We start from the raw sequence: 24,360 nt of genomic DNA, 5'->3' as shown, positions 1-24,360 counted from the left end.
TTTATGAATAAAAAAGGAATCGTTAAAGTACGAGAAAAATTAATTACGATCAATTGAAAAAAAAAATTAAGAAAATTGATTGAGTAGTTTTTCGGCAATCGTGATCAAGGAAAAACCATTTTTAGTAAGACGACATTTCGAGATAATCGAGTTTAAAATTTCAAATTACGAAGCGCACTTGGAAGCGCTGTAACTTTCGATCTATTTCTCGGATCTCTATAAAAATTTGGGAATATATTCTCAAGGAGTTGTACTTTCAGATAAAGTAATAAAGAAATTTCGATTTTATGAAAAGTGAAAAGTATTAACCCCTTAATAAAAATATGCTTGGTTGCTTAATTAGACAATATCTTCTCACAAACTGAGTTTTATTGGATTCTGAGATGATTATGACTTTCATTGGTTTAGTTTTCTATAGAAATAGACTGAAGAAAAAAAATTCAGTTTGGACAAGGAAAAGTTTTTTTCAAATAACTTTTTTCCCTTAAAAATGCCCAACTTGAGTTTTTGACGGTAGGTAGGGAACATAATTATCTATCTTGGAACGAAATTTCATCCAAATCAAAAATACTTTTTTTTGTAAATCGACTTTAAATTTTTAAAATCGATTTTTTTCAGTGTAGGAGTCAATGAAGAATTTTTTCAATATTTTTATTCGAAAATTTGACCAATTTTGTAAAAACCACTCCTACAACATTTTTTTGTAGGATTTGTCATCTTTACACTATAGCTATTTGAGAAAAATTGGTAAAGAAAAAGTTTGGCCCTTTTCAAAAGACACTCTAGATCATTTTTGGAAAACAAAGTATGCAAAGTGGCTTTTTGTGACAAAGTCTCCATGTACAGAAAGTTTCATTAAAATCTGAGAGGGTGCTGCCAACTCTGAATACGATTTGGTGCGAAATTCGTCTAATGAAAGTTATGAAAATTTAGAGCCATAGTACTCAAGTGAGAGCAAGGATGTGAAATGTACATATCGGAAATCTAGAAATGACAGGGTCATTAGAAACATGCTTAAAATCTCACAGGCTAATCTTTTGTCTTCTGTTGGCATGGGTCGAGCTTAGGCAGCATAACAACGAATTATTCAAGTCTACCAACATGTCTTCTCCTGGCAAAGACAAACGTGTCCCTCTTAACCATGAGTACCGACGAAAGAGAAGTCACGTTAGATCAACACTGAAAACCTGTCGACGATTAGCATCAATGAGAGTAACACTGTTTATTGTGAATATTGTGCCTGACAGGGCCGTAGTGTGCTCTTCTAGAGTCTTTAGTGAAGTCAACAGAACATTGGCTTTTTCAGTTTCGAATAATAATTTTGTGTGAACATGGAAATGGAACACTTATCCTCACTTATTTCAGAGAGAAAATTAAGATTTCAGCGCCCCCCTAAAGTTGGTGTCCTTGGTGGGGACCAACCGCATGCTACGGGTTTGAGCACAATACCTTCACTCTTACCAAGCCCCAGGATTACTAGTGATGGATTTTGGTTTGATCAACTCTCTACTTGGGTTGCTATGGCTGGATTTACCTGGAAAGTTATCCCTAATTACTACAGAAGCGACCATTGCGCACAATTTGTGCTTAAATTAATAATGGCGCAAACTTCGTGAGATAGTAACAAATTATCAAGATCCGTTTATTCCCATAATATTGATTCCCCTATTGCTATTGGATTTTGTCCTTCTTTTCCACCAATTATTTTTCAACCCCCTAACAAATTTTGTGAACAATGAAACGCATACCCCGTATAAATCTGAAACGGATTTGCATTAACATCGTTACTCGGGTATGATATTTTCACAGTTAAATTGAATTCATACGAGGATATACATATGTACACTGATATGAACATACAGAAAAGTGATGAACCAGCTTTGCATTGCATATATTTGTATCGATGTAGAGCATCATTTAATTATCTAAATGCTCACCACCAGGATCATCCGGCTCCAAACCATGCATGTACGAAACACCAACTGGTACTACGCGCTAGCATCATCCTGGTGTTCGCTTCGTTCAGAAAGTTTTCTCATATCAGTGAAGTTGCACTGTAACATGCCGCTCGGGAATACTCCGTAGAGTCAGTCTGTGTAGAGTACAGATGACACGGGCGTAGCAATATGGAAGGTTTGTCCTGGCTTCTCTTTCATAGATGACATATTTTGGCACTTTAATGAGAATTTACAGATTTCTACACTTTTTGTAAATATTTTTTATGTGCAAGGATTTTTTTTTTTTAAATTTCACACATATTTTCGCAGATTTTTTTATCCTCGTGGAGGCTTCTTTTAGCAATTAAAATAATAATAATTTCCAAATTTTTAGAGTGCCACCCAGTCCCAGATAGTGAAACAGAGTTAAAATATATTTTTTGACACGTGCGACATGACATAACAAATAGCTATGTTATTAACACTGCATGTATAGAGCCCTCCTCCCTTGCCACGCCAACGGCCGTAAGTGCAATATGGAACAAGCATACCAGACCACGGCATCAGCTACTGCTCAGATGATTGCGGGAAACTTGTAAATCGTACCCTGAATGCCCTAAAGACTAATCAGGTTATGCTGTCGACTGAAAATGGGTGTTCAGAAGTGTGCATTTTATCGTCAGATGAAAGTTGGAAATTTCAAATGAAATTGTTATTGTGCCAGTACTCCAGTTGGAATAGCACAGCTACTGTCCAATGTCCACAGACCACAGTCCAATGGAGAACGAAGTTTGATCTCGTGATATTACGAGGGGATCGTGAAAATTGTTGTAGTTGTAACACTCTGAACAATCTGTGACCATTTTTACGTATGTCGTTTTTGCTTAATAACTCATAAAATGCGAAACCAGGTTAGTTTCTTCAAAAAATCCTTTGTTTTCTGACTGGGTCGCATTCCAGTTGTGAGCGACCTATCATAATGTAAGTTACTCATCAATTCGTTAAGTCGTAAATTGAAGCTAAAAGTAGGCATAAAACCATATAAGCGTCAAGTGAAAACGGCATTACGGAGTTCTAGGTCACTGGAAAAGGCATATGCAATTTTTTTCAGAAGATGGGCAGCATCGATAAATGAAGAAGGGACACTCAACCCTGAAATTGCAATTGGCAATGATGGATTACGATAAAAATCTAAACATAAAACTTTACCGAGCGTTGAGTTTAGATGTACACTTCGCCTTGCTGCACCTACTAAATTGTGCTGTCAATACCTTTTCCATGTGCATATGCATCCAATTTCAAAGTGACCGTGCGTTTATCTTTTTTCAATTCAAATAGTGTGTAGGGTGACCAATGACCATGGTAATCAATATACATGTCATTTCAGCGGAGAATCTGGTGTGTACATTATTTATTTAGATGAATAAAAAATCGTCATCCTTCAAAACTACAGTAGGAAAACAATTACAGATTGAAATTCTCGGGCACCCTATTAACCTGTAATCGTACCCATTTGCGGGTATAGGTAAGTACAACAAGTTAGGAAGCAACACGTCTGCATACAGATTCCTAACTGATTATATCTGCAGCAGTGCAGCGGTCGTTTGCTTCGAAGGAAGTTTATTTCCAATAGTTAAAGCTTGGAAATGTTGAGTGATTTGTTTGATTTGACAAATACGGTTTCACAGAGAAAGCCCGCGTGCATCGTTGATTATACCGCATTAGGGGAGTACGGGGCTTGTTGGTGGTAATAGTAAATTGGCGAACCCTTTTTCCGGTCGCGTTGAACTTGTCTCTCGTTTTCAGTACGTATTGAACCGACGTTCGATCCGGTCATTAAACTTCCCTAGTAACAATTGAGGTTTTATTGTAGTTTTATAGCCTATAATAAAACATAGATTGCACTTGTAACATGAAATAAAGCTTCAATTCTTACTTGGGTTAATAGCTTCTGGTTTACCTAGAGTTTTTCAACATCAACAGACTTCCAGACTTACAGCACCCATCCTCGACACGCTACCAGTTTTCGATCATCCACACAACGTGGCAATTTCTATATTGTAGTAGGAAAGTTAGCTGTGGATCGAGAACTAGTGCTCCTCCCCTACGAGGACAGTCTGGGCAACAAACTTCAGACTGTCTAATTTACTGAGCTCTTCGGTTCGCTCGTGCCATTTAGTACCACTTCTTCGTTGAGCTTCCGACTTGTTTGCGAACTGCTAGGTCTAGTCCCCGAGGATGGATCTAGCCTACTCCGACGAAGAGTTCCCCAGCGAGAGAAGATCGAAAGCGAGCCAACAAGCCAGGTGCCAAGGTCAGTTCGGCGATTCCGGGCAAACGATAAGCCCATAATACTCGATGATCATGATTCGCCCCCATGGTATTTTGATATTGTGATAGTGTTTGTAATGGAATCAACCCATGAACACAAAATCGCCATGGTCCGGTGGATCCCACATAAAAACCGTATTTTGGTGTATCTATGAGTTATCGAGACTATTTTATGGTGTTTTGAAGGTTGTAAAATTGATAACGGATCATATTCATGATCTCTTTGTCTAGTTCCCGGCGGTGAATCTGACTGTACGCTGACGGTGAGGTCCCGGGCGAAAGAAGTTCTCCCGAAACCGATTATTCTTTGATTACAGTACCACAACTTCTTGGACCTTTTGGCTCCCTGTCCGGTGCCATTTAGCATCGCAACATCTTTAAACCCTTTAGTTCCCTTCTTGTGCCATATGGCACTACTTCCTTGATGAGCCATTCAGCTACTCGACTTGTTCGTGAATTACTCGGTGTAGTCCCCGACGATGGACCTGACCTATTCCGATGGCGAGTTCACCAGAGAGAAAGTAGTTCTCCCGAAGCCGAGCCAATCAGCTAGTTGCCGAGATCAGTTCGGCGATTCCGGTGAAGCAGAGCGTCCGGTTCACTGGTGCCCCGATGACTCGCGACTGGTGGTGTCTCGTCGCGGTCTACTCAGTCTAGTCCCCAGCGGTGAGTCTAGTTTATGCTGACGGAGAGTTCCCTGGGGAAAGAAAGCCTCCCAATGCCGATTCTTCTTTGGTTTTCGCTATATTTCTATCGGAACAACCGGTGGGGAGGCGTGCTCGGTCTGGCGATTCCGGATGGAGCATGGCGTCCGGTTCGCTAGCGTTTCGATGACCCATACCCGGTGCTCTGTTGCAGTCAACTCGACTAGCTTATTCCTGGTGAGAGTTCTCTGGCGGTGATTGCTCTCCCGAAACCGTTGCTCGATGTTCATCACGCCGTTTCCGCTGTAAGACGGTCATGATCTACATCATAACTCTGTTGACTACGTTACATGTCTTTATGTCGCTTGTCATTCTGTAGGCTACATTATCCGAGTTGATGTCCGGTCCTCCCGTTTTAAGTAGCTCCTTGCACCTCGTTTCAAACCTCGGACATTCGAAGACCACATGCTCCGGTGTCTCCTCGACGTTTTCACACTCCGGGTACAATGGTGACGTTGCGTACCCGAACCGATGAAGATACTTCCCTTAGCAACCGTGGCCCGACAGGAGCTGTTTCAGGTGGAAAATCATCTCTCCGTGCTTTCTATTGACCCAGGTCGGCAGGTTTGGGATGATCTGGTAGGTCAACTTTACTTTCTTCGTATTGTCCCATTCCTGCTGCCACGTCACCATCGAATCGATTCTTATCATTTTCCTCACGTTTCTTGCGTTTCATTAATTGTAGCACTTGATATCCTCCACCAGGGTGATGCAGATAGGGATTATCTCGGCGATAACGCATATTGCCTCCGAAGATATTATTCTGTACGCGATCGCAACTCGTTCGACCAGCAGCTGGAACGTCCTATTCAGCTTTCTTGGCAGCTTGGTTTTCAGCGCCGCAGGTGTAATCAAAGGTCATTATAATTTGTGCCTATCAAATAAACGAAATGAATAAAAAAAAGGTCATTATTATTGCTTCCAATTGCTTCAGTGCACGCTTCGATGCAATCACGTGCCCTTCGGCATTGATCTGTATGCGCTGAATCGCTTTGCAGTTGCTGACCAACAACACATCCGTCTTGTGGTCAGCTATTTGCAGCTTGACCCCGTTCATCCAGCTCTCGATCGCGTCTATTGTCTCCGTCACCGACACCACCACTTATTCAAGTGCCTCACTCATCACCGTAAGTGATACGTCGTCTGCGAAATGCACGATTTTCACTTTCCCGGGCAGCCGCAGTGTTAAGACCCCATCGTACATCCCGTTCCAAAAAGTTGGACCGTGAATGGAGCCCTGAGGAACACCCACTGCGACTCGCATTTACTTCTACCCTTCGTTCGTCTCGTACAACAGTACTCCACTCTGGATATAATTCTTCAGGATCTGGCTCAGTCTTCTTTGCAGCACTGTGGCATTGGCCTACGAGGCTGGATGGCCCGGTGACTTCCCTGACTTTGGCAGCAACATCCGCTTCTGTACCTTTCACATTGCGGGGAAATTGTCATCATCTAAGCAGTTCTGCAGTAGCATCTTGAACATGTCCGGATACGTCAGGATCGCAGTTTTCAGCATCACGTTTGGTATTCCATCCGATTTTTTGAGCTCGTCGTTAGTCGCTTGCCACTCCTGTGTTTGCTCCTTCTTCTTCGTTGTACGGTGTCTGTGACCAGGTAGTTGGATCCGGAAGAGAACCTCAATGGTTATCTTTAGCTTACCCGGGCATATTTCAGCAGGTGTAGACAGGCCCTCATCTTCGTCATGACGACTCAGTACGCGTTCCCCAGGGATTGGCGTCTACTTTTCAGCACAGCTACTTATGGCAAACTGGCTTGTTAAACTTTTTAAAGCGTCCATAGCTTCTCAAAACGTCGCTTGCGCTCCTCTCTCACTCTCCGATCTTGCTTTCTGAGCCCGCCTTCTGGCTCTATGGCAAGCAGCGTGTAGTGTACCGAGCTACTCATTTAACCCTTTCATGTCCAACTTTTTTCTAGTGCATGTAGGGTTTCAAAACTTTTTTTCCTTGAAAACTGTTGGGTCAAGAAACACGAAAAGCCTATTTTCATAAAGATAGGTACTTCCATGGCAGTGCTAGAAGCTGGTCAATTTTTACCTTCTAATGCTCAATACAATTCTCCTAGAATAATTACAATAGTCCAATTAAGTGGAAAACGTAGCCAACGATAGTCTAAATTGATAAGTTTTATCAGTTTTCAATAATATTGCACCATAACGAAGATATATGAAAAAATCGTTTTCTGTCGTCAACGTAAACTGTCCCTGGCAGCACTGATCCATCGGAATCCAATCAGACTAATTGCAATAACTTCAGTTCTAGAGCTGATCCTTGTAACTGTTAATAATTAAACTTAAGGCAATAATCACATTAATTAGCCTTACTTGTTTTTGTGAGCAAATCTCGCCTCAATCAAAAGTTATATCTGTCTAAAAACGTTGTTATCCACAAACAACATGGGCATGAATGGGTTAACCAGTAAGTTACACGCCGTCTACTGCATGGCTCCAGTTTTCGTGGCATTGTCAAGTCACAAGCCGTCACAATCCTTCTTGTTAGATCAACCGCATCAACGTACTTGATTCCACTTTAGCTCGCCGGTCGCCCTTCTCCGTGCTGCAGCAAGGTTCCATTGGCCGATGCGGTAGCGACTCGCCTGGTGGTCGCTATGGGGATACTTCTCGAACACTCTCCAGTCCATGTTCGCCGTCAGTCAAGGACTACAGAATGTGGCGGAATTTCTCTCGGTACCGATATCCGTTTCGTGAACTAATAAGCTCCCAGTTTTGTCAGGATACCAGAAGTCATTTAGCTGCTCGATTCGCCGCGATCTACTCGTTGTAGTCTTCGGCGGTAGACCTAGCCTCCACAACGAGCCGACCGGTAGGTGTCGAGGTCTGTCGTCAGTTTTCACTACAAGGAAATATTCTCACAAGATAACTTTTGCAAATGAAACTTTGAGAACTCTATTTAAGGGACCACTTCAATGGAAAATAATGTGTTGAAAGTGAAAATATTCCAGGAACACTGTTGGTTACTTTGATTGCGTTGACAAGACAAGTCAAACAAAAATCTAGCGTTTCATTTGAAAAAGTCGTTTTTCACTAACGTTCTCAACATGCTCAACAACAAAATCGGTGTGCAAAAATAAGATTATATCCTATAATTTGAGTACTGCGTAACTGGAACTGGTAAAAACATCTTGTGGCTCATTTATTATGATAGTGCCATTAGTTTTATATTAGATTTTTCGGATTTATACAAGGCAAGGTAACGGTACACAGAATAGATGGTATGACAGGTACACGCAAAGAAACAGCTGAACTCTGCCCTTTTGGATGAGACAATCTTTATTTTATTACTGATCGTAAAATTGGAATCAGTATATATTGACTCGATTGGTACGCACCCCATGTTATTCGAAGATTTGTGCCCAGCCTTGTCCCCTTATAAGATTCCTAATAAGAAGGGAAAGGAGACAAAAGGAAGGGGAATGGAAAATGACAACACAATACAATCAACACAAAACAGTAAACAGCATGAATTCTTCATTCCCGGAGGAATAATTAACCCTACTGACAAAGCCTATAGCTCTTTGCCACACTGGGTTAGGAACTATAGCATATCCTTACTAGCTTCCTGTACAAAAGTTTGTGTATGTATATAGAACCAAAAATCCGATTACGTAATTGCGTTATTGTAGAGCAATTACATATCAAAAGATTTGAAGTTCCGTAATCGAATTCACTGTCACACAAATAATACTCAGCACGCTGAGTAGGAAACTTGTGATATTTGAGTTTACAATGTCCAGTCAGTGCTTTGACTAGAATATTACAACCGACAGCAAAGTTTTTTTTGAAGAAGAGGAAATATCTAAAAAATAAAAGGTCTGGTGAATTTAGTGCGTCGATAAGGATTTTTTGTAGAATTTGCCATCGAGTGTACAGTAAAAAATATTCTGATGAAACACTCTTTGCTGTAGAGAGGAGGTAAGTTTTATACAGCCTCTGTTGTATTCAAATTATCATTTGGCTACCTAATTTTTATAAACGTTTTTTCACCGTCATATATCTAGTAATTTAAAAAAATTGTAACCATTTATTGTTATAAAAGATATTTGTAAAACTATTCAACTAGCAATCTAGTTGAAAAATGGCTTATGATCAGATGTGATTTCGTTTCTTTTGTAACGCAATGCTTATCTCTACGTTCTACTCATTTGATACCTTATAAACTGATATCATTTTATTGTCAAACATGTTATCGCAATATTTTCAACTTCTTCTAGCGAGGGTAGATTCATAAACTGTTTTTCATCAACAATCCTTTTTCTGTGTTTTCATTCTCTATTTGATTGCCCATTCTATGACAACCGCTGGCAGTTGTCTTTGTTTAATTTGATAACAGATTTCTCATCCTGATCCTATCTGATCCCACAGAACTTTTCTTTTTTGTGCTGAAAATAGTCCCGTAAAATTTTTGCAAATCTTTCCAGCAAAAGCTTACCTCGTACTTCGAAATTTTTTTCTCGAAGTACCCCTTCTTACATCGATAAAATTTTATACCGGCTTTCACTTGAATGTGTAAGTTGCCTGTGTAGCCGCTGCAAGCATTCGACTCACAGTCTGGATTTTCTCGTTTGTCGCTATTGGTCATTCAACGTTGATCCAGCCGTTCCACAGATGCCCTTTTGTATTTTTAACACTTTGTGACTGTAGTAGACCGCCTCGTGAACCTGATACCTTGCTGTGTTTAGTTTATCTCTTATTAGTAGCTCAATTATTCGTTCGTTGAGCTTTTCAACATATTCTTTAGCAGCATCCTGATTCAACAGTCACTGTTTGACTAAGCATGTAAATAGTTCTCTCCCAGCACATCATGGTTAGAATCGACGATTTTTGGAAGATACTAACATCGACGACATCAACGAAATAACCATTTGTCAAAACCTGGTTGTTTTGAAAACACGTTTCACCATTTGGATGTCTACAAATGCGTTTCCGAATATTTTGTTGTACTAAGTATTACACATAGCCATTTTTCTGCCTGCTGCAATATTGACGTTTACGCTGTCGTCGGTGGTTCTGGGGAGACTCTCATCACCAATAACTAGGCGAAAAAATTCTTCCCTACCGACCTTTGCATTTTCCACCCCGCTGATTAGCTTCACACCATGTTTTATGTACTCTTCGTACATCATGTCTACACGTTTGTTGAACTCCCTTTCATATCATCGGGTTTGTCGTTCGTTGGCGTATATACGTTGGTAGTTGAATAACTTGCTTTTTCTCTTCAATAAGTAACATAACTCTTCATCACACTTCTACCGAAGACTGTAATATATTTTTCACATACCATCGCCGGATGCGATCATTATTACCTTACGACGGTTGCAATCAGTTATTAGACTGAATGTAAAAAAATATTCTATTACAAATTTAGGCACTCCAAAAAACGATTGGCTACATTGCAAATGTTCTTTAGAGACAAATGATGTCTGCCTCATGCATAAGTTTCGATTATATACTACTTTTGGTATCTTTATTCACCATTGAATATAGAGTTTTACTAGAACCAGAAATACCGGCAAATGCATTTGTTCATGTTTTGCCGCATCGGTTCCATAAATTTGATATAATCCCTTTTCAATTAGCTCACTAGATAAACCGTTTGACAGCGATGAAAGTGTGTCAACAAATAAGTGAAACTATGGGTAGATGGCCATGGGATATAATTTTTATGAAACGTGTTTTCACACTGTAACAAACGAACAACCATGAATGGTCAAATATGTCAGCATGTTTCATTCATTAGTTGAACGTAAATCGAAAAAATACGCTTCAAAATTGTTTTTTCATGACAAAATGTACTGTCGATGCATTGGTCCATGTATAAAGTTAATAATGTTTCGAAATTTATGTCTCAAAGGATTCAATATTGAATTCTGACCACATTACAACAAAATGCACACAGTGCGCGCTAACTTTGACAAATTCCATAGTGTTGCCGATATGAATGTAAACAAAAGGTTACTTTCATAGAACTTTCGGACAGGAAATTCCGATTCAAGGGCCTTTTTGATGGATTCTGCTGACTTGAAGAGCTTTCATTGGGTGTCACAAAGGGATCAAGGTGAGTTGAGTACTATTTATTTGGTAGAGGCTTAGATAAACTGCCCAGAAAATTGCGGCGTCATGTAATAATATGGCATTGCAATCTATACTAGGCCTTTAGTTTTCTGGACAGGATATCTTTGCTAATAATGAATTAATTAATTTTGTATTCATTTTAAAATATTTTCTATGCTCTATTTTAGGTATTGAAGTGATTTGAATGCCGTCAGCGCCGTATATACGGTGAAAAAAATCGTTATATGCAGTAAGTAAATATTCACAGTTTATTTTGAAGTGGTCCGTTAATGTTCAATTTTTCCAAATTTCTTCAAAACATTTCGGTGGGGGCCCCCGCTACTACACCACTGATAAGGGTTAACGTGTAGTTTGAAATAGTAAACTGATGAAAGGTCACATGTGCTTTCTGGCTCCTTAAACAGAGAGCGACAGAGAAAGAATGCGACTCGTGAACGAGACCTGTAGATATTTAAAGTATTCATTTGCATTGAAGTAAGTAGAAGGGAATGTATTTAGGCTATGTTGGTGATCTTATTATCGTTGTTGTTTGCTTATTGGGAATTTAACCTAATTGGGCATTCGCCCTGGATCATATTATTGTTGATAGCACAAGCGCCGTACATTCAGTCGAATACAATACAGTCTTTTACCAGTTTATAGCTTATAGTTCTTTATAGCTAGTGAATTGTTTCGTTGGGAATTCGCGTTTCGGAGATATGGTTTAATAAGTCCTATACAACCTAACTCCACGAAGAAAACATGGTTTAAACTATCAAAATAAGTATTTCAATTCATAGAAAAGCAAGTGGCCATTGAAAGTGTCTCTGGACACATAAATTGCTTTTGACACATAAAGATCGTAATCCTCGTTAATTTACTTGTAGAATACGGAGAACTCAAATGAAACGTGTATTGAATTATCCACCGCCTCTCTACTAATTGTGACTGCGATAGAAACCTCGATTGAAGCGTTCTCAGCAAAGGACAAATATGGGCAACTGAAACCTTCGCTATAAGTTAGAAGAATTATTGCATCCCCCCTCGATCGGATCCAATTTGTGAATTTTGATTAGTTATTTTTTCTAAAAGTTTATACCAATTCAATAAATATGCATTTTCAATAAAATCATCACAAAAAAGGTGTTATTAGTTTTCACATGACATATTTGACATATGTTTTATTCAAAATTCAATAGAGATACGAACAGTTCAAAAAATGTACGTGGAATGTCTCTTTTCAAAATTTTCATCTTTATGCGTCCATATTGTATAGTTAAGTTAAATATTTGTCGGAGATACCCTAGGATTCCTTAACTATAGTGTCTGTACATAAACACTCGGTATAGAATTGAATTAGATTGGAATTGAAGTGGTTTTAGATTTTTGGTCGCGTACCGCCCCATAGTGCAACGTTTTGAAGGGACACTGAAATGCAAAAACTATTTATAGGGAAATAGCAGACAAAAATAGTTTTGTCTTCTGAAACCTACACAATTGCATCGCACACATCACATTAGTTTGGACATAAACAAATATTTCAGATAAGTAAAAGATCGCATGACACACACATCTCAGAAATGGGTGGAGCAATAAGAAGACAGATGTGAGTCGTGCGTGACAGTTACCACGAACACGAAGACAGAAATAGAGAATGAGAGAGAGAGAGAAGTGGGCGGGGGTAACAAGTTACTTTACACTTGTCCGGACATGCCATAGACTCAGATGATTCGCATTTCTAATGCCAAAAGATCTTGACTCCTACGGTAGCAGACAAAAGGTTAAGTCGCCGGTAAACTCTAAGCTTGCACATATGACCCTTTCACGCTTTTTTAAACTTTCTCCCTTCAACTCCTTGCTCTCCCTTGAGTACTATGACTCTTAATATGAAAAATGTACTTCACCTTCCAGTCCCTTGCTAATTATATGCCGTAACAATAGTTGACAATTCGACTCAATAGGTCGTTAACAAAAAAATGGTAAAAATACAACACACCTCTGGTCATCCTTTCCTTCTCTGGTTCTACACTTCCGGAACACGTTTTCATAGGCCTACTCCGCACCAGCATTCGCCCGTACTACCCACTACCGATGCTGTGCTTCAAGTGCGGTAAATTTGGGCATGGTAGCGCTTGCTTGAACTGCAGTCAACAACATGAAACATCCAAAGACAACCCACGCACCAAGCCAAGCATTTGCATCAACTATGAACAGGGTCACTCCACCCGTAGTAGGACGTGTTCCAAGTTTATCGAGGAAGATCAGATAACCAAAATGCTAACCTTGTCCGAGGCCAGAGCTTTGATAACGAAACGGTAATAAGGTTCCAGTAACCAGCGTAGCCACAGGTAACACCAAAGACGACGAATGGGGCATAATCATAGCACAGCTACAGAATGAGCTAGTGACTCTGAAAGAAAGAAATGTCCAAAGTTCAGTTGACGGTAAAGATCGGGAAATTAAACAGCTGAATGAATATTGTGCCAAGCTGCAAAACAGCTTCGTCGTCTATCCACCCTAGAGAGAACACTCCCACCAACGAAAACACCCTTACGGGAACAAAAGCTAAGAAGAGTAAGTTTGTTGAACCAACTTTCGCTGCCGGAGCTCCTGCCGGCCCGTTCAGCAAACCAGAACCTAGAAGGTCCAGTCGCCAAAAAGTAAGGGATACCGGAAAAAGTGATCGATAAATTCAGAAGCCCCAACTTCAAAACAACCACCGATTTGACCTTGCTTACACCCGACCTTGACACCATCATGCCCTGGCCCCGATCCAGTTCAAAAACATCACTCAACACGTCAGGCCAAAAACCTCAACTAACCGTTGACTACTCGGACGTCATCTCAGAGTAACACAACACACAAACGCTCAACCCAGCCGTCAGCCGAAAACAAAAGCAACAACATTCAATAGCCGAAACCAAACAAAAAACGCACCCGCGTCGACCCCGATCGGAGACGTTTCGGGTTCTTCCGATACACCCCTGGCGCGGGCTTGTGTTTTGCTCAGGCAAGCACTCATACACAAAATATAAAAGAAAACATCCGACTGCCCTTAAGTCCTTCCAACCAATACTTACTAGACGTCACCTCGCCGTCAACCACGCAAGTAGAAGAAACAAACAGCAAATGTTGTGCTATGACATCGACCCCGGGACGCAGAGACAATAGCGACGCTAATCATCGGCTCCGCAGCCCCGCGCCCGTCGCTGGTTGCCCTTGGCATCCAGTTCGGTTCCACCATAGGAACAGTGACACCAATACCAAAGAACGCAGCATATACAATGCCGTTCAATGCATAATTGTCCCATGTATATAGGAAAACCCATAGAACATGGGACAAACATGCGTAGAGCTGCAATACACCTATTGCACAAGTATAATAGCGGCAGCTACCCACTCACAATCACACCGAGACATCACCAACAAAACCTACTCTCCGTGCATCAACAAAGCCTCCCTCTTCGCGTCGCCCACGACTCGGGAAGTAGCGGAAACATTCGATGAGTCCCCGACGGTTGCCGGCGCGGGGAACCCGGGGGTTTCCCGGGTAAGTTCCATTAACCCCATAGCTCGATCGTACACCCAAAACAAAAATCTCTTGCAATAATTGCAAGCGACAATCACTTGCAAATAATGTTAGCATCGCTTGCAATTTTGCAGTTAAAGCCGCTTGCAATTGTTGCAAGCATATAAAATCACTTCATCTCTCTCTATACGTACATACGTTTCTTCAACGCACTGTCAAAGGATTACCACCACATTCACGTGCCTATGCTGGTTGGTATAGCAACGCACGGCGAGTTTTTATTTTCTGTCTACTTTTTATTCATTCCTCACCAACATCATCAAAAGCAGTTTTGTGGTTTATTCATTACACACGAGACAACATCAAATTGCGGATGTGACGATTGTACGAGTTTTAACATGCTGTTCTCATGTGTAAGGACATATCATTGCTTATAGTTAGCGCTATGATGCGCAAGGACGTGAGTTCAAATTTGGCTGCGTGTTTTACTTTTTTCATTAATCGTGAAATCATCCAATAGTTTATATATGATTTTTATCCACTTATTACTATCTGATAGTATGGTTGGGTGGATAAAGAATTGCTTAGCGATCTGTTTGTGCGGGGTTCATTTTTCAATGCCAACAGTCTTTTTTCTAACTCATATTGGTCACCAATACACATACATCGCTAATACATAGGCAAAATTCGCATTTTCTGTTTCTTGCATTGCATGCAAGAAAGCTTCTTGCAATTTTCGCACATTACCAGAACGCTAGCAATTTTTGCTCGTATTTATTGCATTAATGTAAGCGAAACTTACCAGGTACGTTTTGGGTGTATCCATCTGCCACACTTTGCTCTCGTACAGGTTCCTATGGTACCATATCAACCGAATCAACACCAAACACTAGACACTCCGAAGAAAACATCAAAACCTGCTCCCCTTGCATGAGCAAAGCCTCTTTCCCCGCGTCGCCACCAACTTGGGAATTACCGGAAACATCCGAAGAGTCCTCGACGGTTGCCGGCGTAAGTTCCACCAACCCGTATCCACGATCATATCCATCTTTCGCTTTCTGCTCTCCCTCAGAACCCTTGCATTAACATAGCTGAACAAACGTCAACCATCGGAGAAAATATACAGCCTTTAGAGGGATACGAACCAAGTGAGGAGCAACGTTTAGATACACAGGCAGTCGAAAGAGAAGGTTGCGTTCTACCGATGCAGTGGAATATTAACGGCCTGAATGAAAACTTAGATTTACAAATCCACATTGCAAACAGAACTCCCATATATCTCACCATACAAGAGACACACATAAGAAGCACCACAGACCCGTCTCCATGATTTGGGTACAAGTATACTCCATACAGTCGGTTTGGGGATTAGGGCGGACATCACATCGAAAACTGTACCCCTCGATACTGACCTGATAGCCTCCACAAGCATCCTCCGAACTAGCGGAACCCTCCCGCGAAGAGCAATCCACTGGTGGAACGACGAGGTTGCAGCTATTCTGAAAGCCCGAAGAAAAGCCCTCAAACTTTTTCGAAGAACCCTACAATAACATCAACTAGGGAACACGCAGCCAACTACAGAAGGCTTAGGAACCAGGGAAGAAAGGTGATTGAGGAAACTAAAACAGCAAGCTGGGGAGAGTTCCTCGATGGCATTAATCCGACTTCCTCCACCAAGGAACAGTGGAAAAGGGTCAACGCACTTAGCGGTAAACGCCGGCATACTGGATTTTCCCTTAATGTCCATAGAACGACTACTGTGGACTCCAGTGAAGTAGCAAACCAGATCGGGATATATTTTTAGGAGCTGTCATCCGATGAATCTCTACCGGCATCCTTTAGGAGGTGGAAAGCCGGCAAGAAGCACACCCAACGAGCTTCGGACTCGACTGTAGTGCGCCGTACAATCAACCTTTTTTTGGAATGGAACTCACCACTGCACTAAGCACGACCCGCGGGAAATCGGCTGGCCCCGACGAAGTGGGATACCCAATGATCAGACACCTCAGATCAGATATAGCAAAACAAATCTACTCAGTATTCACTAATACTCAACTCCCTGCAATTGCCAGTATGCGCAGGGTCAGGAATCGTCCCTGGAACAAACACTGCTCAAACCTGGACACTAAACTGACACTATCGTAAAAAAAGACGGCCCTCACAGCGCAATGAAAGCAAAGTTTCTGCAAATGATCAACCGCAAATACCAAAATCACCACAAAATATTCACTGATGGATCAAAACTGGAAGAAGAAGTTGGAATAGGGGTAAACAGTATCTGTAAATGATTAGCTCTACGTCTGCCTCTAGAATGCTCGGTATTCTCCGCAGAAGTAGCCGCGATCGCCGTCGCTATACGCAGAAAATCCGAAGGTATGCCAACGGTGTTTTTTCCGACTCCCTGTCGGTCATCTTGGCACTCGAGACCGGAGAATCGAAGCATCCGTACTTCCAGGAAATTGAAGATACCTGTGATATTCTCACTACGATTTGCTGTGGTTTTTAAGGTTATTAGTAATTACCATGGGAATGATGTGGAGTAGTAATTACCTGGGGGATGATGTGTACACCGCATTTTTGCGATGTGCCTCTGGAGATTAACTGTCACTCGCCCAATTCTCAATATATTGCAATGATACCACATTCAATAATCCAAAAGTGTTCATCAGTCTATGATCTAAAAATTTTATCGTGCAAAATCGATGGCAGATCGTCGCTGTTATGCTATCTTATGATAAACGCCATTTTAGGGCAAGTTGAGTTATGTTGTTTGTATGTAAGTTGAGTTAGGTATGCTACATTACTTGTCTGAAAAATCTCTACAAAGTGGTATTTTCAGAATTTTGAAATTTTACTCGGTTACTAAGATATAGAGAGAAACACGATGAGAAATTATGAGTTTTTTGCTTCAAATCACTGTATCTTGGGATTTGCTCAAGTTATATTGAAGTTTGAGATGTTTTTATATTAAAAATGTCTGAGGAACACAATAGCATAAAAATTTTCGAAAAAAAAATATACCAGTTGCGAGAAAAACACAGTTTAAGGGACCACTTCAATGAAAAACATACACTGACAGCGGAAGTATTCTAGGAACACTGTTGGATTTTGACAAGACACGTTGAGTACAAAATCAAGGGTTTCTTTTGAAAATGTCTTTTGTAATAACCCATATTCACAACATCCATGCAAAATTCAGCCTACTAGCCTTGATTTCAGCCGGAAGATAAGATATAATTCTGGCTGGTTCCAGTTAGTATTCCGGTTCCAGAGACACAACCGTTCCTAATTAGAATCAGTTGTGTCACTGGATCCGGAATACTAACTAAAACCAGCCAGAATTCCGGCTCATTTTCCGACTGCTCAGCAAAAATGAAAATGTACACGCTAGGACACAAACTTCATAGTTAACATTTTCTAATGTTGGTAGATATAGAAATCCAACATCGTATGGAGGTGATGCAAATATACAGAACAATTCCAGGACAAGTCCTATGATTCTCCTCCTTCTTATAATCCTACCTATTTTCGTCTCGAAGCTATGGCAACTGGCTCATGGGACCAGTGCTATGCCAGAATTACTCCTTTAAATTGCTTCGTAGCCGATTGTTGCTTGCCATACAAACCTAAAGTCTGAAGTGCTGATGTCCTTTACTGTCACAAGATGTCTCTAAACAACTCGGCTCATGGGCGTACGTCTTCAATCACAAATAGCTTGAAAATATTGCAAAACACATTCATTATGGTCAATCTTTCTTGGACACTGGACCTTTTATCTGTGGAGCCCATTTCGCGAACTTTTTCTACTTGGCTCTTACTCGACATTTCCAGCACATTGCAGCGACGGATGGGGATGTTATCCAAGCAGTTCGTTGATCATACACCGTCTCCTTCTTTCGTCATCAATGAACTCCACCATACACCATCTAAAATATCTTCCGCTCGAAAATTGTGGTCCTTCATCAACTTAGTCTAGGTTTTGTGGCAGTTTTTGATAAAAAATTTTCTTGATGATATCTTTTGCGCGCTCGAGATATTTTTCAATTATGATGTTTTATCTAGTTTTCTCAATTATCAGCTGATTTCTGCCAAACAACCTGTAAGTGATTTAGCTTTTATTTCAAGATCCATAAGCATTGTTGGTTCGGCTAGAGAACTGGTTCCTGATTTATGCGAAAGTACCTTTGGGACTATTCGCGGGCCATATTCATGAATATTTCATCATGTCGCATGAAAATATCGTATATCTGACACCTACAGATTCATCTGGAATAATATTGGCCAGTTGCATCAAACGTCATATAAAGAAACTAAATTGAATTTCATTTGGAACTAATTTGCTAATCTCTTGAGAAGTCTGGGTAATTCCAGGTCCCCTGTTCTATTCGATTCTCTTTCATTCAATAAGCATACATCGCTGTACGCTTGGGATGAATCGAAGTCTATGAAAATAGAAGCTCTCGTACCGCATTGAATTTTAGAAACAATAATGCATTATTATCGAAGCTTGCTAAGTGGCTTATGAATTCAAGATGAAAGCTTTCTTCCTTATCTCTCCAGCTGACGAGTCATTGTATATATTTGCAACCACATGAATCTCCATGACAATTTCACCTGGATTTTAGAACGCGATGATCAACTCTGACGGAAAAATTCGTACACCATCACTTCGCTCAGACAAACAGTTCGCATGGAGTTTTTCGTCAGAGTTGGTCAGCCTAATCATACCCAGAGCTGCCGGATTATTTTTTTGAAAATCTGTATCCTCGTTACAAAAAATCTGTTTTTGTCTGCATTGAATGAAGAAAAAGAATTTAGATGATTGATTCCCATTTATAAGCCTCAAGTATTGTCTACTATAAATTCAAGCATTAAACCGGAATTTAAATTGTGTACTTTAAAGTAATCTGTACATTTCCCAACTCAAGTTTTTAATTTTTCAAAAGTGTTATGGTTCATTTGACAATTATTTATTGAAGAAACGGCCAAAGTTAATGAAAATGATTTCAGAAAGGATCCGCCAATTGAAAATTCTTAAAATCTGTGTTAATCTGTATTGTGCATTGAAAAATCTGTATGAAATCTATATGGCCTGCATTAAGCCAAACCGAGCTAAGCGCCATAATTTTTTCGTGTATTTTTCGTACCAAAATTCATTTCTCGATAACTTGCCATTTACGTAGAAAGTCAAAGAACACTTGCTTGCTTTCGTTTGCTATTTGAGCTCCCAAAACATAATAGATATTAGAGTTCCTGGTGTTACATTGGATGTTAAAGCGATTTTAGATAAAGTACCTCAAAATGGCGCTTGGTCCTCTTTGGCTTAACACAGGCCATATTCTGTATCAAGTCTGTTTCTGTTCTTAAAAATCTATATAATACAAATAAATCTGTATAAATGGCAGCTCTGATCATACCTAAGCTGACCAGTTTGAATTTAAAAAATCAACTTCAACATTTCATTTTCCACCTCATCGACTCTCTAAAGTTGGTATAAACCCTTTTCAACTTGCCTTCTAGACATCGAGCTTGACGCCAAGGGAAGTCATGTCATTCTTATCAACAAACAAGCGAATCTATAGCTAGCTGGCCATGGAATTTGATTTTGTGCAAAATGTTTTCACACTGTAAGAAACGATCGAAAACAAATGGTCAATTATACTGGCATGTGTACATTTTTCTATTTCATGGAAATGAGGAAAATTCTTACCTGCATTGTTTTTTCCAAAATAAAACCTACTCTCGATAATTTATCTCATATGCTCTCTTGACTATAATGTAATATTTGGCTTACGAAATGTTGGATATTCAATTTTGACCACATTTCAACCAATTTCACATAGTGCACACAAATCTTTGCGTATGCCATAGTGTTGCCGAAGTGCATGTAAACAAACATGCATTTACAAAAATCTTCCAGACAGGAAATTCCAGTTCCAGTGGTATTTTTCACCGAACTGTGAATTATAAAAGTTTCCCCTACTTATTAAGAAGGTATCAAGGTTGAGTGTTTTCTATGATGTAGTTAGGTAGATAACTTGTCCAGGGAGCTGCAGTGTCAGAAAGCTCCATTATGGATCGATCTGCACCGCACTCCAATTTTTTCGGACAGGAAATTTTCGTAACTACACAATATTTAGTTTGGACGTGTATTTTTAAATGTTTGTTACACTTTGTTTTAGGTATTGAAGAAAATTGGACGCAATTCTGATTGCCACAACAGAGGAAAAAATCAAATAATACAGGTGCGGTATTACCACAGTTCATATTGAAAAGGTCCGTTAAGTTTTAAACTGGAAATGTAGCATATTTGGTAACACTGACTTTTGTTTACATTTTTAGTAAAAACTTGCAATTTAGTTCACCGATCTTCGTAACACTTGAGAGATTAATACAGAATAGATAGAAGTATCAATTGTCTTCTCTGAATTAGTTCTTCCATTTATAAGTTACAAGATATTTAATTTCAAACTTTAAAAATCGTTTTTCTCGAAATGTGCTAAATGGCGCTTGTCATAAGATAGCACAATAGCGACGAGATAGAATCGGTGGCTTACGAAATGAAGTTACCCATGCAATCCTATTCGTTCTTGTTTGTGTGGAACGCTGACATCCCGACGAACGAATCAACACATCGACACAATGTTTATATTCACCTATGAGTGGACTTAAACTAATCAATCATCCGCTAGGCTTAATCTAACTCAGGATTTCGAGTTTGTTTCTTCTCTGAGTCTAGCTTTGAATGTATTATGTTACGTTGAATTTTCAACCGCTTCACCGTTTATAATCATTTTATTTGAGGACATGAAACTAATTGGTCTCAATCGTGCCATAAATTCGAACTTTGCAACTGGCTTTGCCCCCAAACATTGGTGCGGTATTAATGATGGAAACGATTTCAACGAACCAGGGGTGGAGCAAAATTATGACTCTCATCCCATCGAATTAATAGGAAGGCCTGTGCCTAATGTCTATAATGCTACAGAGCCGGCGAAGATTCGATGATTGCTGAACCGTGCTAGCAAAATGCTAATTCATTTTTCACTTTCCTTCTTCGTTCGTTTTGTGAAAAACAAAACCAGATAAAACTCCCACGAGCCCAAAAAAATGACTTTCTATCTCGACTCTGCCACCAATTAAATTATTTTGCATAATTCCTAGCTTCTTACGTTTGAAAGCCCTCGGAAAGTGAAATGAAGTGGAAAAGTGAAAACAAATTATAAACATTTCGATCAGCTGTGTCGTTCCGTATTTTTTTTTCCGATTTTGTCACCCCAGGGCTGAGCAGCATCGGATGTTAGATGGGCCTTTGAAATATTGTCATCTTTTGAAAAGCCTGAAACGGTTTATGATTCCGCATCTTTATAACTAATGGATTCATGGTTTCCCGCGGTCTTTCAGTTTTGTTTTATAGTGGTTTTAGTCACCAGAATACCTTTTTTAGCTTTGGCAGCATACATAATTAAAATTATAATAGAAAGGCAAGCTGTTACTTGGGGCGTAAGATTATGTGCGTGTCGATGTTGAGGGCTTCCCTTGTTGCGAATGCGCCCGATGGTTTCGATAACAAACAGTTTTTTTCGTAGCAGAAACATTAATTAACACTATGCTTTTGTAATGAGAAACTAAGATTTACCTTCTTCCGTGAGTTACGTGTCGATCGGTGCAGCAGGTCTCGGTTCCAGGCGAAGAAGCTCTTTCACCGTCAAACTCGGAAATGCCTTTCTTTTCTCCGCCGATGTCACAATAAATTCACACGCCAACTATGATCACCGAATTTCAATTACACCTTCTCGCACAGAGTTTCACTGGTAGACCGATCCAACACTGGCAACTTCGCCCCCCTACAGGTTCCAGTCTATCGATCTGTTTCCACTTCACCGATCCTATTCTATTGCACCGCGAATCTAATTAGTAACGCCTGGACGGAGAACAAGCTACTGTGCACCACTGATTCTGCCCGGTCGAGCGCCTGGAATGAACGAGCGAAATCACGAAGCGTCCTAGTCAAAACCGAACCGATCCGCGGGACATCCAGTGAACGAATGATCAAGAATTACCTAGCGTCAAGATCACTCGGTAAGAAGAGTCCGCGACTTTGAGAACAACGAGAGATCAACGCCGCCGTCCGTCCGTCGGTCCAGCGGAACAATAATGCTGCGAAGCGAAAGGAAATCCCCCTAAGAAAAGCGTAAACAAAAGTGTAGCAAAAAAAATAATACAAACGCCGGAGAGCTTAAGAAATGCGGCGCGCGAACTTTGGCCGCGCTTCGCGGATGTGGCTTAGATGAGTTTGGTAAAGAGACTGAGAAGCGGCTCATTACCGCGCGATAGTTTTATGTTTCTTAACAGTTTCGAGGCTCGTTACATCTCTCATTCGCGCGAACTTTGGTGGCTTTTGCGATGCGGCGTACGTTCTGTGCCGAGATTCGTGTCTCTTTTATTTTTCTCGACGCTGCGCCGCGCGGCGTGCGCTGCTGTTCGGTTTACGATTGTTATGCCGAGCAGGAAGAGTTTGTGAGATGTCAGTCTGCAGTGTGCCGATGACATTCAAATTTATGCAAGCACCCCGTTTCGGTGAAATGTTTGACCTACATGCGAATCATTTGGAAAATACACTGATGCAGTTCTTCTAATTCGATATCACAATGGGTCAGAGTTGTTAGAATTGTGGACAGGACAACGACCTATGCGATCACTTCAACGTTCTGCTGAGTATGACTCAAAACAAACCGTTTTGATATGAAACTTTTGTCACGGCGTAAACACAACACTCGGTTCAAATGATGGTCATGTCCCAGTTTGAGGCGACGCCAAGAGAAAGGAATTGTGAACATGGTTTTTCTCGGTTTCGTGTGATTGGGCATGGATCACTTTGGGTTAATCGTTTAATTGACGAGGTGTTTATGAGACCGAAAAATGAGGCTTCTATTGAATACGGAGTCGGGTCGAAGTGTTGACGAGGTGAGACGTTATTATCCTTCGTAAGTGAATTGGAACAAATGATGGCACGATGATATACTTTCGAACGAGCATGGTCAAAGTTGTCCGTCGTCAGTTAATTAAAATTGAATAGTATCACTGCGACTGACAATTTTTTTTCAATATTTTGAAAATTTCTATTGGGTAGAAATTTAACATATTCCAATACATAATTTAATTAATCGGCATCAGTTCATCGTTTCGATTTCCGCCTTAATTAAAAAAGAGGCTCCCGAAATCATCTAAAAAACCTGTTTTAATCCACCTAGCGGTGCAATTGTGCCTTTCTCATTTCTCTAAACTATGGCACGGAGGCTTTTCATGTTCAACATAATTGTGGAAATGTCCATTACATTCTTAGTACACTTTGCACTTATACACAATGGCATGCCAGCCACGAACTTGATGAGCTACGTGTCGACTGTGAAACACTTGAAACAAAAAAATATCATACTCCATTAGCCTAATCAGCATTAGATCAATGTTATCTGCTTGCTAACTCATTTTGTCATGCGGGGCTGGGTATGTGAAGAGGGCGAAAGTCCCATGAACGAACGACTCCCCAGCTTAAATTGGTATGCTTTGTGATACAGTGGTGGTTTAAAGATGATGGGGTTGAAAGGGAGGGGTATGAGGGCTGGATGGGGTGGTGGTCTGAGGGGTGATTTAAGGAGATTTTTAAAGGAGGGGCGCGAACAGTAGAGGGGGGGTGTAACCCCTCTCCGTAAACCATCAACTACGCCCCTGTTAAAATCCAGAAACCCTAAACGAGTCGAAAAAAAAATT

The 24,360-nt window shown here is 40.4% G+C and overlaps 1 protein-coding gene across 2 annotated transcripts in view; it reads right to left on the bottom strand.

The window, feature by feature from the left end:
- LOC131684470 (glucose dehydrogenase [FAD, quinone]) overlaps positions 1 to 22,873 on the bottom strand; it is a 147,183-nt gene extending 124,310 nt beyond the window's left edge. Inside the window, exons 1-2 of one of the 2 annotated variants that reach the window (XM_058967381.1) lie at positions 22,819 to 22,873; positions 22,229 to 22,564 (exon numbers count right to left, since the gene is read on the bottom strand). The gene's annotated coding sequence lies outside the window, so the exon portion shown is untranslated. Of the gene's footprint in view, positions 1 to 22,228; positions 22,565 to 22,652 lie in introns of both variants that reach the window. The other variant, XM_058967380.1, reaches the window with a different exon arrangement.
- Positions 22,874 to 24,360: the final 1,487 nt, after the last annotated feature.

This window comes from Topomyia yanbarensis, chromosome 2 (genome assembly GCF_030247195.1).
Source record: "Topomyia yanbarensis strain Yona2022 chromosome 2, ASM3024719v1, whole genome shotgun sequence".
Lineage (NCBI taxonomy): Eukaryota > Metazoa > Arthropoda > Insecta > Diptera > Culicidae > Topomyia > Topomyia yanbarensis.
This window is presented reverse-complemented; position numbering and strand designations above follow the sequence as displayed.